This window comes from Salvelinus sp. IW2-2015, linkage group LG26, assembly GCF_002910315.2.
Source record: "Salvelinus sp. IW2-2015 linkage group LG26, ASM291031v2, whole genome shotgun sequence".
Taxonomy (NCBI): Eukaryota; Metazoa; Chordata; class Actinopteri; order Salmoniformes; family Salmonidae; genus Salvelinus; species Salvelinus sp. IW2-2015.
The window spans coordinates 42,355,395-42,372,527 of record NC_036866.1 but is presented as its reverse complement, the minus strand read 5'-3'; the positions used below and the strand labels follow the sequence as shown (position 1 = coordinate 42,372,527).

The following is a 17,133-nucleotide window of genomic DNA, read 5'->3' as shown; positions in this document are numbered from 1 at the left end:
CCCTAAGCACACAGCCAAGACAATGTAGGAGTGGCTTTGGGACAAGTCTCTGAATGTTCTTGAGTGACCCAGCCAGATCCCGGACTTGAACCCAATCGAACATCTCTGGAGAGACCTGAAAATAGCTGTGCAGCAACGCCCCCCATCCAACCTGACAGAGCTTGACAGGATCTGCAGAGAAAAATGGGAGAAACTCCCCAAATACAGATATGCCAAGCTTGTAGCATCATACCCACGAAGACTTGAGGCTGTAATCGCTGCTAAAGGTGCTTCAACAAAGTATTGAGTAAAGAGTCTGAATACTAATGTCATTTGATATTTCAGTTTTGTATTTTTAATACATTTGCAAATGTTTCTAAAAACCTGGTTTTGCTTTGTCATTATGGGGTATTGTGTGTGTGTATATTGATGAGGAAAAAACACAATTTAACACGTTTTAGAGTAAGGCTGTAATCTAACAAAAAATGGAAAAAAGCGAAGGGGTCTGAATACTTTCTGAATGCACTGTATATCCGTGGGGCGGGATTAAGGTAATTAAATATTGTGTGAAAAGAGAAAACGATGCATTAAAAATCAATGCGTGTGTAATTCATATCTATACGCTACGTTGATTTTGTTCGATCCACTGAGGCAAAAAGCACAATGTCATGAAGAGAAAAGCTGCGAAATGGAGGGTTGAAAATGAATAGAATGGAGGGCCAGAACAGTAGTCTAATGTTTGGGAAAGATTTGTTGAAGTGATAAATGAGGATGATAGCATTGCTGGATATGTTACAGTGCCTTGCAAAAGTATTCACCCCCTTGGCGTTTTTTCTATTTTGTTGCATTACAGCTTGTAATTTAAATGGATTTTTATTTGGATTTCATGTAAATGGACCTACACAAAATGGTTCAAATTGGTGAAGTGAAATGAAAAATAGTTTGTTTAAAAAAATATATATATAAAATTATAAAATTAAATTTGCTATGAGGCTCCTAAATAAGATCTGGTGCAACCAATCGCCTTCAGAAGTCACGTTACTAGTTAAATAAAGTCCACCTGTGTGCAATCTAAGTGTCACATGATCTGTCACATGATCTCAGTATATATACACACCTGTTCTGAAAGGCCCATGAGTCTGCAACACCACTAAGCAAGGGGCACTACCAAGCAAGCGGCACCATGAACACCAAGGAGCTCTCCAAACAGGTCAGGGACAAAGTTGTGGAGAAGTACAGATCAGGATTGGGTAGTGAAAAAAATCTTAAACTTTGAACATCCCACGGAGCGCCATTAAACCCATTAATAAAAAATTGAAAGAATATAGCACCACAACAAACCTGCCAAGAGAGAGCCGCCCACCAAAACTCACGGACCAGGCAAGGAGAGCATTAACCAGAGAGGCAACAAAGAGACCAAAGATAACCCAGAGGGAGCTGCAAAGCTACACAGCGGAGATTGGAGTATCTGTCCATAGGACCCCTTTAAGCCGTACACTCCACAGAGCTGGGCTTTATGGAAGAGTGGCCAGAAAAAAAGCCATTGCTTAAAGAAAAAAATAAGCAAACACGTTTGATGTTCGCCAAGAGGCATGTGGGAGACTCCCCAAACATATGGAAGAAGGTACTCTGGTCAGATGAGACAAAAATTTAGCTTTTTGTCCATCAAGGAAAACACTATGTCTGGCACAAACCCAACATCTCTCATCACCCCGAGAACACCATCCCCACAGTGAAGCATGGTGGCGGCAGCATCATGCTGTGGGGATGTTTTTCATCAGCAGGGACTGGGAAACTGGTCAGAATTGAAGGAATGATGGGTGGCGATAAATACAGGGAAATTCTTGAGGAAACCTGTTTCAGTCTTCCAGAGATTTGAGACTGGGACGGAGGTTCACCTTCTAGCAGGACAATGACCCTAAGCATACTGTTAAAGCAACGCTTGAGTGGTATAGCGGGAAACATTTAAATGGTTTGGAATGGCCTAGTCAAAGCCCAGACCTCAATCCAATTGAGAATCTGTGGTATGACTTAAAGATTGCTGTACACCAGCGGAACCTATCCAACTTGAATGAGCTGGAGCAGTTTTGCCTTCAAGAATGGGCAAAAATCCCAGTGGTGAGATGTGCCAATCTTATAGAGACATACCCCAAGAGACTTGCAGCTGTAATTGCTGCAAAAGGTGGCTCTACAAAGAACTGACTTGGGGGGTGGGGGGGGGTGAATAGTTATGCATGCTCAAGTTCTGTTTTTTGTCTTATTTCTTGTTTGCTTCACACAACAACAAAAAATTGTATCTTCAAAGTGGTAGGCATGTTGTGTAAATCAAATGATACAAACCCCCCAAAAAATCTATTTTAATTCCAGGTTGTAAAGCAACAAAATAGGAAAAATGCCAAGGGTGGTGAATACCTTCGCAAGTGTGATGATTGTGAGGTGCTATACAAATTCGACAGTCACAAGAAGTAGAATTCAAAATGGCACCTCAAGGGAACTGTAGTGTTCAGATGGGTAAATGGAATAGTAGCCTAATTGAAATCTGGACACTGACTGTAGGTCTATAACCTCTGACATAGCTTAATATAATATTAACTCCTACAGAATTAAGCATTTCTTGCAGTAAAATTATACACCAAATGTACATTTTGATTCAGGAACACGAGTGGAGACATGTTTCTTTCTTTCAGCATCTTGAGAGAATGAATGAGTGGTTAGGGAATGTCTGTAAATGTGCCGTCTTTATCAGCATCATGAAAGCTGATAGTATTTCAACCACATAAAATAGACATCCAAGCCAAACTGGAATCTTATTAGAAACATGTTGGGTTGTTTTAACAGCTTTTAATTTCCTTAAAACTGCTAAAACTCATTTGGAAATTTTGCATGGAAAATCTTTTCCTTTTTGTTTTTTTTATTGCATTTTCTCCCCGGTCCCGAAACATCTACTGTGCGAGAGAAGCAGAGATGAAAGATTAACACAGAGATAAGCTGCATGTATCTAATTATAGACAAGTTGACTAACAAATAGCCTACCAAAATGTTGGAAATAATAAGCGGAAACAGGCCTATCTAAAAAGGCCTGTCAAACAATTATTCCGTCATCTCTGACTAGGTCTAAAGGGCATTTTCAATATTTGTGGGTTAGGGTTGGGTGCGGGCCTCAGATTTTTTGTTTATCACATATTGTCGGGCGGTTGCGGATCGGTTATTAGTAGGGATGRAACGGTACATTTATCGGGTTTGGCTGCAATAGCCGAATCCACTAATTTGAAGGGGTGTTCCCATACTTTCGTATATACAGTACCTGTCAAAAGTTTGGACACACCTACTCATTCAAGGGTTTTTCTTTCATTTTACTATTTTCCACATTGTATAATAATAGTGAAGACATCAAAACTATAAAATAACACATATGGAATCATGTAGTAACCAAAAAATTGTTAAACAAATCAAAATACATGTTATATTTGAGATTCTAAAAAGTAGCCACCCTTTGCCTCGATGACAGCTTTGCACACTCTTGGCATTCTCTAAACTAGCTTCATGAGGTAGTCAACTGGAATGCATTTCAATTAACAGGTGTGCCTTGTTAAAAGTTAATGTGTGAAATTTATTTCCTTCTTACATTTACATTTACATTTTAGTCATTTAGCAGACGCTCTTATCCAGAGCGACTTACAGTAGAGTGCATACATTTTATTACATTTTTACATACTGAGACAAGGATATCCCTACCGGCCAAACCCTCCCTAACCCGGACGACGCTATGCCAATTGTGCGTCGCCCCACGGACCTCCAGGTTGCGGCCGGCTGCGACAGAGCCTGGGCGTGAACCCAGAGACTCTGGTGGCGCAGCTAGCACTGCAATGCAGTGCCCTAGACCACTGCGCCACCCGGGAGATCTTAATGCGTTTGAGCCAATCATTTGTGTTGTGACAAGGTAGTGGTGGCATCCAGAAGATAGACTTGGTCTTTTACCAAATAGGGCTATCTTATGCCAAGAACAGCGCTAATAAGCAAAGAGAAATGACAGTCCATCATTACTTTAAGACATGAAGGTCAGTCAATCTGGAAAATTTCCAGAACTTTGAAAGTTTCTTCGAGTGCAGTCACAAGAACCATCAAGCACTATGATGAAACTGGCTCTCATGAGGACCACTACAGAAAAGGAAGACCCAGAGTTACCTCTGCTGCAGAGTTAAGTTCATTTGAGTTACCAGCCACAGAAATTGCAGCCCAAATAAATGCTTCACATAGTTTAAGTAGCAGACACATCTCAACATCAACTGTTCGGAGGAGACCGTGTGAATTAGGCCTTCATGGTCGAATTGCTGCAAAGAAACCACTACTAAAGGACACCAATAATAAGAAGAGACTTGCTTGGGCCACGAAACACGAGCAATGGACATTAGACCGGTGGAAATCTGTCCTTTGGTCTGACGAGTCCAAATTTGAGATTATTGGTTCCAACCGCCGTGTCGTTGTGAGACGCAATGTAGGTGAAAGGATGATCTCCGCATGTGTGGTTCCCACTGTGAAGCATGGAGGAGGAGGTGTGATGGTGCTTTGCTGGTGACACTGTCAGTGAGTAGGTGTCCAAACTTTTGACTGGTACTGTATGGTGTATCACCAATTGTACATTTACCGTTCATTTCTAATCTACAATCTTTGTTTAATTACGGTCTTTTCTGTTAATGCAGTCAATATATTATTATTCTAGTCTTTTACCGTTCTCATTGTCGGAGTGGACACGTTGTTTGTAGAGTGAACAACCTATGCTTGTGAGAAACAAGTTTTGCTTTATTTTCTTCCATTTACGAGTTTAGTCAATTTAGTAAGTGTCTTTTGTTTGGAGTGCTCCTGTCAATGTTGAGCGAGGACAAGCATCTGATTGTACATAGAAGTAGGCCTATAGGCTACCTGGCCTGCGCACAAATGTAGGCATATAAATGTGCCCATTTGGGGATCTGATAGTATTTCTGATTGACTTAAAACACCACCACTAATGAGCTGTGGATCTTCTCGAAGTAATGTTTCTTGCATCCATTTAGAATGACAATAGTTCATTAATTTATTTGATAAATCTTTCCAGCTCTCTCCCTTTCTATAAATATAATGCTCTGATCCAGTGGAAAATAGGCCTATCCGATTACCTTTTATCTCTTGCGCAAATAGCCTACAGCTGTGTTTGTCCTGATCTCACTGACATTGGCAACTCTGAGGGCCCAGAATATTTTATACAATGGCCAGACCCAAGTTGATTGTTGATACAATGTTTCAAGTTCGTTGGCTTTGTGTACGCTATTTTTACATAGTTGTCAATGGCCATAGAAGTGTCTTTTTCYTTTGTATCATTTTAATTTAGATTTGGATAGAATTTTGATTAACCACATGACACTGATTTTGAGATACAAGAATGTTATTGTAAATTAAATWAAACCGTGCATATGAACACCATAACTGGCATAGGTGGTTAGATGGGTAGAAATTGTAAGATAAATTGGCATTCAACCATGAGAAAGGTTGCCGACTCCTCGTGTAGCCTGTTACAGGCAACTTCGGGAGAGTAATGGCAGAATCTGCAAAAGCCAGCAGGAATGAGAGGAGGATGGTCCGGTCAGGTTAAGGTTTTTTTCTTCCTGTTATCTTGATCTCTGGCTCCCTCTTGAGTAATCTGTGTCTTATTTAATCAAACCGTGTGCTTGAAGCATCAGACAAGCTCAATACATATAGTTGATTTATTAAAACACATAGGGTGTGTCTATATGTGACCCACCACCTGGATTCGGTCCTACATTTAAAATTGTTTTTTTTACATGAAATAAAAGTATAGACTCAGAGCTAGAAGATTGTATATCATTCACAGCAGTTGAGGGACAATGGGAAAGTAATTCTGCTTTGAAAGTTTATTAACTTGTAATGCCACTTTTGAGAAAAAGGCCCTTAGATGTTTTGGTACACCTACTGGAGAGCTCTTCTTTGTCTACAGCCATTCAGCATAATTCACACCCTCTTAAGCATTAGTCCCACACATCTCTGTAAGGATTCACATGAGGCCATGTGCTAAACAGAGTGAGTAGTGTAGTAAACAACCAAATTTTTCAAGACTAAAAGTGAGAAAAGTAGTAGCCTACAATAAGGAAAATAAATCCAAGTAAAAATACACTTTATGTAGTCCTTAGTTCATATCCTAATCCGACTTTGGTGCAGGTCATGTTGTTCTTCACATTACCGTCTCTGGTGAACACACACTATATAAAATCAAATCTAAGTTTATTTGTCACATGCACAGGATACAGAAGGTGTAAATGGTACTGTGAAATGCTTACTTCCATAAACAATATCAAAACTAGAAATTGTGCAGATATAATTATTAGATGATGCTTACCCAGACACACTTGTCTAAATTGATGGGTCATGTGAAAGAAATGCTGTAACCACCCCCCTGCCACATCTAGCTAAGTGGATGGGTCACTATTGTCTAGACATGTATACATGTTCATGAAATACATTAGATGGCCGTAATCACCCCCCAGAAACCACCTGGCTAACTTGATGGGTTATGCAATCATCTGGCCAAGTGGAGTCTTGATTAGACATGTAGCTAGGTAGCTAGCTAACTAGCTAAACAATAAACCGGCATAATCGCAACTCATACTACTACCACCAATACAAGCATTGTCATACCTGTAGTATGAATCTGCAGGTAGCTAAAGCTAACCAACTAGGTTCAATGTTAGCTAGCCAACATCAGGCTATAACTAGCAATGCAAATGAGTTCTGATTGGAATAATATTACTACACAGGTCATACACGTAACATTAGCTAGCAAGCCAGTAAGCTAACGTTCGCTAGCTAACTAACAGTACACTTTAACTTTCAATGAAAATTTCTTTCTGACAAAATTAACATATAATATCATATATCAAACATATATCTGAAAATATTGCTAGACTCTTACCAGTATACATGGATGAACGCCTCACAGCAGACTTGAACCATTTAACTCTGTTTTGTTTGTAGCTACATCTTGTTTGGCCAGCGTTGAGTCAAGTCACTCCGGTTCACACTGCAGTGGCGTGTGGAGAAAGTAGCCCATCATAACTTTTTCCAACTGATCTGTCGATAGCGCCTGCTAAATTCAGAGCATCAATGTTGTTGAGAAATGTAGCAAAACTTTTGTAGTTCTCAATGAAAAACGTTATATCTTTCAAAAACGCCACAGTAGAAAAGACTATCAACTCATACTGAGCAACTCACGTTATACAGGAGCACGCTACATGGCAGACCAATCCAAACTCATCTCCCAGCATGTCCAGCCCAACCATTATCTCAGCCAATCATGGCTAGCGGGAAGGTTCCTGCCTTTTTCCGTGGCTAAACCAACTAAACTTGTAATAAATAAAATAATAAAATGCCTCTCCTGTGAAATAGTGAAGTGCCACATATAGATAGCTTCCTGAAACAGGTCACATACACTACAGTTCAAAAGTTTGAGGTCACTTAGAAATGTCCTTGTTTTTTAAAGAAAAGCTAATTTTTTTGTCCATTAAAATAACATAAAATTGATCAGAAATACAGTGTAGACATTGTTAATGTTGGAATATCTACATAGGCGTACAGAGGCCCATTATCAGCAACCATCACTCCTGTGTTCCAATGGCACGTTGTGTTAACTAATCCAAGTTTATCATTTTGAAAGGCTAATTGATCATTAGAAAACCCTTTTGCAATTATTTAGCACAGCTGAAAACTGTTGTCCTGATTAAAGAAGCAATAAAACTGGCCTTCTAAAGACTAGTTGAGTATCTGGAGCGTCAGCATTTGTGGGTTCGATTACAGGCTCAAAATGGCTAGAAACAAAGAACTTTCTTCTGAGACTCGTCAGTCTATTCTTGTTCTGAGAAATTAAGACTATTCCATGCGAGAAATTGCCAAGAAATTGAAGATCTCGTACAACGCTGTGTACTACTCCCTTCACAGAACCCAAACTTTTGAACGGTAGTGTATATGGAGAAATATACGTTTTCTATGTAGACCAATCGATTGGTTGAAAGAACAGACGACTTTCGGTCAACCAAGATTTTTTTTGATCGGGGCCAGCCCTAATATCGCCACGCTCAACGAGAACAGCCTATGCAGCTGCCAACACCTCAAACATATTGACACATTTACACGGACATCAGCCCAGTATACCGGAGCAAGACAGAAACACAAAGAAACAACAACACAACAGGTCTGCAGTCAAGCAGCACTTGGTAGCTGATTCTGACCAACCCAAAGAAATTACAAGAGCGATAGGTAGGCTGTTTTATATTTTTTTCAATGCTAGTTACAGATATTAATTATTACATTTAACATTGGATTTATTAACTACAAAAAGGTAAGATGTGTTTTTAATTCTGGTCCTGCTCTGCACACACAAACTTGTTAGCTAGCTCTGGTCCAACGTTAAGCAACGTCTCAGAAGTTCAAGACATTAAAAGTTCCTCCATAGAAGCTGCTCCTCAGTAACTCTGTGGGCCCAATTCAGATAATGCCTGGCATAACTCTCTTGGTTGTGTCGAAGCTAGTCATAACAAGATGCCCAGCACTTCAAGCCAACCTCCTCCACCCCCTCTCGCTCTCTCCCCACCAGCAAAATGTTAGTTGCGGCCTTTACTTGTCTGTCCATCGCATATGTAAACAACTATATAGCTTGCCCGCTCCATAGCGAGCTGCTCTATCCGTACTGGTGAAGTAATTTAATGTCGAGCTAATGTAAAAAAAAATATTTCCGAGTTTAAAAAGGAACAGAAAGTAAAGATAGAAACCAGTACTTTATTTTGCAGGTCGGAACAGTGGAACGCAACTTAAAAAAGAATGGTTCTGTTCAGAACAAAATGATTGGAAAATGATTTAGGTTTCAGCACCTGGTGAAAGTGCTTGAGCCACGTTACGAACTTCCCTTTTGCACACATTCAGCAAACAGTTATTACCCGCTCCACTGTGTATAAGCAAACCAACGACTGGGAAAAATACACTTGAACGGCCCTCAAACTGGCAATTACTAGTGGGAAACTCGTCTATCATCGCACCCACCACTCCCACATGGTGACCTCTGACGTCACTTACTAAGGAAATGGCCTCTATAACAGCATTTTCAGCAGTTAAATGCAACAACAAAACAATATAAAAATCAATCTATTAAAGTGTTTTTTTTAACTCCATAATTAGTTTACAAGCATGATAGCTGTACTTTTAGTTTATTGTTGACACAGTTGTTGGCCATTAGCCAATCAGTGTTTCTCAATGAGTTTAAATCACATGAATGCATACCATTTACGACTTCACAACTGGTAAACTCGCACGTTCCATATGGTTACAAACGCAGCATCAGAGTGGAAACTTGAGAGGCCCAACACAACAATCCGGTCACAATGGACAATGCAAGGAACATTGAATGCTGAACATTGTGAAGTACATTTCATTTTCCCACTGTACCGAAACTGAACCGTGAACCCAATACTGCAATACGCACCGAACCGTGGATTTGGTGAACCTTTACACCCCTAGTTATTAGCAATTGGGTGCGGGTGAACAAACGGCTGACCCGCGCATCACTAACGTACACACAACCATCCATCCCATATGTGCTGACTGGAGTAACGCACAAACGCAAGCACAGACTGTGACACCCCTCCCTTATCACCCAACCGGGGTAACACTCTCCTCTGTCTATCCATGACTTTGACTCGCTTATCTCTTTTGTCTCCCTTTCCGAGATCCCTGATACAACGATACACCGAAAGATGCATTCAATTTCTCCACCAGAGTGAGAGAGGCAGGAATGATATGGTCGGAGCTGTAAACTGAAAACACACCGGCGGATTAGCAGCATGTTTTTCGACGGTTTTTCTTTAACGTCATAGACTTTAAGTAAAGGCAGATGAAACTAGTGCCAAGGCTTCTAATTGGCTCCTCAGTCTTTGGCCGGGGCACGTGTGGAAATTGAGAGAAGGTGCGAGAGGAGGGGTAATTAACTGTGTGTGTATGTGTGTGATTCAAGTGCGATACAGTTTTTTCATGGAAAGCAGAAGTGGCCTGTCGGAAGACGGGAGGATTAAGTCTGGACATGCACAGCTTGGATCGTTTTATATCACAGGATTCCTTCATTCGTTTCCTTGTCCATCATTGCTGTTTTGTTGCAATATCCCGCTATCTGTCCTACTTCTGACGGGAAGGTCATTTGAGCCCGTGCCAGCGGCAGTGTTCTCTCTCTCTTTTAAGTCAGTGTCTCTATATAACAGATAGTCTCTTCTCCAAGCAGTCCTGCAGAAGCTGGAAGATATGAAAGTTTCTAGCAGAAATGGGTCAAGTTCTGTCACACAACTGTCTGTGAAACACTGAAAAACCATGACATCAGAAAAAAAATATTGGCCTAGTGCAATGATTTAACGATCACGCCTATTAACTTGCACTGTACTTTTGTTCAACGACAATGCAAAATCATTTCACACCTATAGTGCACCAGGATGTAGTCGACATCAGAGTGCTGATGGGAGCATGGTATTGAATACAAGCTGTAGCCTGCATAATATGACTCGTTGGTCTTGTCTCTGCTGAAGTTAGCGCTGGCTCCTATGTCCAGCAGAAACTTGGCGTTGTCATAGTGAGCCACGTGCACGGCACACATCAGTGGTGTCCGCTCAAAGCCCAGCTTGGTCTCGACATCCAGGCCTGACACAGGAATTAGAAAAGTGAAACCAGGCCAAACAGTTACAGCACTTGGTTATTTAACTGGGTTCAAAGAAGACCCCAAATCAGCAAGGTTGAAAACACTGTCATGTACCGAACATTAGGTTACAATTTTCAGTTAAGGTTGACTCAATAGGGCTGGGATTTGCCAGGGACCTCACGATACGATACTGAGTTGCTGATACGATATGTATTGCAATTGTCACCATTTGATGTGTTTTAAGATTCAATACTGCAATATAATTGCAATTTCATGCTCCAAACATATTGCTCAATATATGTGTGCTGCAGAGACAAGAGAGAGCATTAGAACATTTGTTTTGATCAGTCATGGAAATAAAAGTGCTGAAAACAATATTATAAAAGAAAATGAAGAACAAGCTACTAATAGTTTTGTCGCGGGTACAGCCGATAACCACTAACTAGCTCTACCTAGCAAAAAACATTTTTACAATTCGATACTTGGAGTCAAAGTATCGATATACACTGAACAAAAATATAAATGCAACATGTAAAGTGTTGGTCCCATGTTTCATTAGCTGAAATAAGTATTCCATACGCAGAAAAATATTATTTCTCTCAATTTGTGCACAAATTTGTTTACGTCCCTATTATTGAGCATTTCTCCTGTCAAGATAATCCATCCACCTGACAGGTTTGGCATATCAAGAAGTTGATTAAACAGCATGATCATTATACAGGTGCACCTTGTGCTGGGGACAATAAGGGCCACTCTAAAATGTGCAGTTTTGTCACACAACACAATGCCACAGATGTCTCGACCGTTGAGGGAGCGTACAATTGGCATGCTGACTGCAGGAATGTCCACCAGAGCTGTTGCCAAATCATTTAATGTTCATTTTTCTATCATAAGCCATCTCCAATGTCATATTAAACATTTTGGCAGTACGTTCAACTGGCCTCACAACCACAGGCCACGTGTATGGCATTGAGCGGTTTGCTGATGTCAACGTTGTGAACAGAGTGGCCCATGGTGGCAGTGGGGTTATGGTATGGGCAGGCATAAACTACGGACAATGAACACAATTGCATTTTATCGCTGGCAATTTGAATGCACAGAGATACCGTGATGAGATCCTGAGGCCCATTGTCTTACCATCTGCCGCCATCACCCCATGTTACAGCATGATAATGCACGGCCCCATGTCGCAAGGATCTGTACACAATTCCTGGAAGCTGAAAATGTCCCAGTTCTACAATGGGCTGTATACTCACCAGACATGCCCCCAATTGTGCATGTTTGGGATGCTCTGGATCGACTTGTACGACAGTGTGTTCCAGTTCCCGCCAATATCCAGCAAATTTGCACAGCCATTGAAGAGGAGTGGGACAACATTCCACAGGCAATAATCAACTGCCTGATTAACTGCATGAGAAGGAGATGTGTCGCGCTGCATGAGGAAAATGGTGGTCACACCAGATYCTGACTGGTTTTCTGATCCACGCCCCTACCTTTTTTTATGGTATCTGTGACCAACAGATGCATATCGGTATTCCCAGTCATGTGAAATCCATAGATTAAGGCCTAATTAATTTATTTGAATTGACCGATTTCCTTATATGGACTGTAACTCAGTCAAATCTTTGAAATTGTTGAATGTCGCGATTATATTTTTGTTCAGTATAATCTCGTCCAAAATAATATTGCAATAGCCTGTATCGATTTGTTCCTCCATCACTATGATTCAGTTTAACTGGTGCTTCAAATTCAAAATTTCCAACAGKTCTTACAAAGTCATAAACAACCAACCTGTCTTTTGAAGAAGCAGGTTCTGCCTCTTTTCATAATGTTCTGTCTTTGATGCTAGTTGCTAAAACCCGACCCTAGGCAACAGTGACTAGGGTCTGGTTTCAATGGTGGACTCTTTTGGCAACTTCGATAAGGGGAAAAAAAGTTGGTCCTGTTCAGACCGACAGACAACTTTCCCAATAAACCACGAGGCAGACATGCCAGAACCTTGCGATTCAAAACTAAAAGTTTGCAGGCAAAACCTTTGCAGTTGTTTCAGTGAAGGTAGTTGATGCACTAGCCACTTCCAAAATGCACTTATTCTATCCCCCACAGTCTGCTTTCCATTGACTTCTACTACATAGATGCCAAAAGAGTCCATCATTGAAACCAGACCCTAGTCACTGTTGCCTAGGGTTGGGTAACAAGACTAAAGAAGTGCCACCAGAGGAGCCCTGGTGCCATCCTTCAAATAAGATGTTAAACAAGGACCTGACACTCCGTGGTCACTAYACATCCCACGGCACTTATCACAAGATGTCCTAGCTAAATTCCATATTATTATGGCTATCTAATCACCCTGCCTCCAGTTGACAAAATTCATTCTTTAACATTTTTGACACTACAGCGAATCTTCTGTTTGAATGACCATGACAATGAATGTGTCACGTGTGCTCCCTCCCTAGGTCACCAGGCTGCTCATCAGAGCACACACCTTTCACCAGCTTTACCCGCATAATGACACTCACCTGGACTCCATCACCTCCTTGATTACCTGCCCTTTATATGTCACTCCCTTTGGTTCCTTKCCCAGTCGTCAWTGTTGCTGTTTCATGTCGGTGTGCTGTTTATATGTCACTCCCTTTGGTTTCTTCCCCAGTCGTCATTGTTGCTGTTTCATGTCGGTGCGCTGTTTGTGTTTCTTGTTTTGTTCATTTATTAATTACATGTATTCACTCCCTGAACTTGCTTCCCGACTCTCAGTGTACATCGTTACAATCACATCCATTTTGTATCTCAAATAGGTAGTCCTATTTGAGTGTAAAGTGTTATTTAAATTGAATTACTCACAGTTTAACTATCCGATATTTTCGAACCGMTTCTCTTGGTAAAGGGAATCTAGATAATTAAATTGGATTTAGACAGATTCAGCACTAATAATCCATCCATCCTAGCCCGTGGCAATTTTAGCATGTAAACCTTGGTGGTGCAAACTCAAATATTTTTGGGGATGCAWTCCAGCAAAGCCACTACACAACACTAAACAATACATTAATTGAACTATAACGGTGACAAGCGGTGCCCACAAACTGTTAGGGCCTACATAAAYCTGTCCCAACAGCAGAGCTTTCTTTTCAGCACCATGGAGTGAATCCTCACCACTGCTACACCTGGCTATCAGCGGAGCCTTGTTTGGCAGCAAAACAGTTAATTTCGCCTCATTCACTGCCTGTTAAAGAAACATAGCTGCAATGGCTGGCTGATTTGCTTCAACAAATGTGGTTTCTACTGACAATTGAGATGCACAATCTATGGCATAAGCGGACGACGAGCGRATAAGAGGCCATCCGTAATTTCGATTAAGACATTAATGAGTGAGCTAGGACGGATGTAGTCAATATAACTATTATTACAGTATTCTCCCTGTACACCAAGTCAGAACCATAGGATAAACAAATAGGGCATATAAAGCTGACAATGAAAGCTCTTACAATATTCTATGATTACCTTTCTCTAAAACAGGCTATAGGCTACATGTGCACCACCAAGTCAGAACAGTAGACTAAGTTATGAGGGGGAAAAGGACCAAATTATTAGGGTGAGGCACATGGGCTTCTAACAGCTTACTGCACAACATACGTGTAGTATGACTTTCTTAGCTACAGTATACATARCTCTAGTCACTTTGAAATGTTAGTTTTGTTCTGTAACACAACATAGTGGGGCCTAAATGTATTTGTGTGAAATAAATGTAACAAACAATATCATGCATAATTACTCATATCATTTCTATATTGTCTTYTCTTTCTAAGGTCTTGTGGAAAAACAAAAATCTACTTAAAGAAGACAAATGCTGTTGCTRGTAGAGAGCGTTTCAAGACTGGTAATACCAAAGACAGATGAGCTAGGGGACTTGTTGACCAGAATTATTGATAGACAGTAACCCGTGGAAGGTATCCCCTATGATGCCCATTTAGACAGTTCAGATGGGGGACCYTTCCAATCCTCATTTGGRAGGACACATTCATAAAACCTGTGCCATCCCCGTGCTGCACGAAATATGTAATGTTGTCAGTCATCTCTTGCTATCCCATAATAAAAATGATGTAATGAACTCAACTCTTGAAGAAATAATGTTCTCTAATGCAGCAATGTAATCATTTTCTAGAGGCAGATGATCCCCATAGCTTGGAGGGGACTTGTCTTAACGGGGTGAAGGTCAGCCCGCTACATCTGCAGCAGCCAGGAAGGAAGATTGTGTCACCAACCTGGGCCGGAGGATAAAGACAAAGAGGCTGAGCATGCATGAGAAACTGGCCATGGAATTGAATGAGCGCAAACAAAAAGCATTTAAAAGAAGAGCATGATATGAAGATGCACATCCTTCATGTTGYGTTGTCTATGAAGTAGGAGGAGAGAAACATGAAGTAGCAGCAGTACCAKTGTTCTTCTCGAACCAGCACCAGTTCAGGGTCCAGATATTTCCATCTGTGAATATCCATGGCTATTTTTTGCTTCAATCACGTGAGCTATCTGTTGTGAGAAGTGCTGCATAGCAAAAGCARCTCTGCAGGCGTGTCCATMTCTGTCATTGTCTGCCTCAACCATGGGAACATCTGGGTCATCCTCACCTTCAATGCAAGGATCTGGGCAGCCATGCTTTTTGAGGTGATTGTGAAGCACTGCTGTTGCAATTATGACACTGCGGCATCTTCTTGGTTGAAAGCMCACTGGAAAAGACTCTTCCATACACCAAACATGCGCTCCAATACACCTCGCGGATATGAGCTTGGTTGTAGCGTTGTTGCTCAGGTCCTATTGCATGAAGATGGGGGGGGTGAACGAGAAGTTGATCTGTGCATAATCCACTGTCACCAAGCATGATTCCACTATCTTGTCCTCCTTTAGGCTGAGCATACAAAGAGGAGTTTTGGAAAAACCTTGAGTCATGAGTTGTACCTTTCCAATGTGCAACAACGTTGGAGAACTGCAAATTGGGAGTGCACACACACACTTTGTACATTTTTTGAGAACCAGTTTAAGATTCCTATACTGTTTCGCATCTGTTGTAGAGGGACACTTGATGGGAATATGACATCTATCTATATAGCCAATGACTCCAGGTAAGTTCCCATATTCATAGAACTCTACTTTGTTGTTGACTTGGGCTGCAGCATCAGGGGAACTTGATGTATTTGTCTTTCACTTCACATATAGCATTTCAGACTTGTGGACTATTCCGCATACAGTAGGTTCACTTACAGCACACATATCTCCTGTTTCTCGGCTGAAGGTTCCAGATGCCAAAAACCTCAAGGGGATCAATACTTGTTGGGAAGGAGAGATGGGCCTTCCCCTAAGAGTCAGAAAAAAGCCTTGGCTGAATCAAATAAAATGTCAGCTGCATTTTCTTTGTACAAATGGAAATGGTCACAGAAATTTCATCAAAATCATTCAGTGGGTTGCTCCAGTCTATACGCGCTTCTGCCTGGCTGTAATCGGGCCTGTGTGTAGCTGGTGTAGAGAGTCAGACGCAGAACAGCAGATATGAGTAATCAACGTATTTACTCAAGTATTCACAAATACAACACAATATTCCGAGCCCACAATAACGGACCGTATACAAGACAAACAATCACTCACAAACCATGGGGGAACAGAGGGTTAAATAATGAACAAGTAATTTGGGGATTGAAACCAGGTGTTTAAGACAAAACAAATGGAAAATGAAAAGTGGATCAGCGATGGCTAGAAAGCCGGTGACGTCAACCGCCGAACGCCGCCCGAACAAGGAGAGGGACCGACTTCGGCGGAAGTCGTGACACTGGCCTTGGTGGTGCTGTAACGTATACGCTGGGAGTCAGAAAGCAAGTGCAGGTGGTGAGTTAATAGTAAACGGAACACGGCCCACAGAACAATATAACAAACACAAGTAGCGTATAGACATGAAGCACATCGTCAATTGTGTCTGGGGAATGGACCTAAGGAGGTGACAGATATAGGGGAGGTAATCAGTGAAGCGATGGAGTCCATGTGTGCATGATGATGAATGCCAGGTGCACGCAATGATGAATACCAGGACCGGTTGTGTATTATTTACTCTATTTGATTGTAAAACCATTGAATGTATCCCACACTATGAAGTTGTTCTTGCTATTTCAAAGTGTAAAAGGGTCATTCCACGGAATGGGTCCCTGTTGCGTAGTGTAACTTGTTGATTTTTAAACATTTCATTTCATTTTTAAACTGAACAAAAATGTAAACGCAACATGTAAAGTGTTGGTCCCATGTTTCATGGGCTGAAATAAAAGATCCCAGACACTTTCCATACACACAAAAAGCTTATTTCTCCCAAATGTTGTACACACATATGTTTACATCCCTGTTAGTGAGCATTTCTCCTATGCCAAGATAATCCATCCACCTGACAGGAGTGGCATATCAAG

The 17,133-nt window shown here is 41.1% G+C and overlaps 1 pseudogene; it reads right to left on the bottom strand.

Moving 5' to 3' along the window:
• The window catches only part of LOC111952235 (ankyrin repeat, SAM and basic leucine zipper domain-containing protein 1-like), a 52,061-nt pseudogene extending 40,102 nt beyond the window's left edge, over nt 1-11,959 (bottom strand).
• Nucleotides 11,960-17,133: the final 5,174 nt, after the last annotated feature.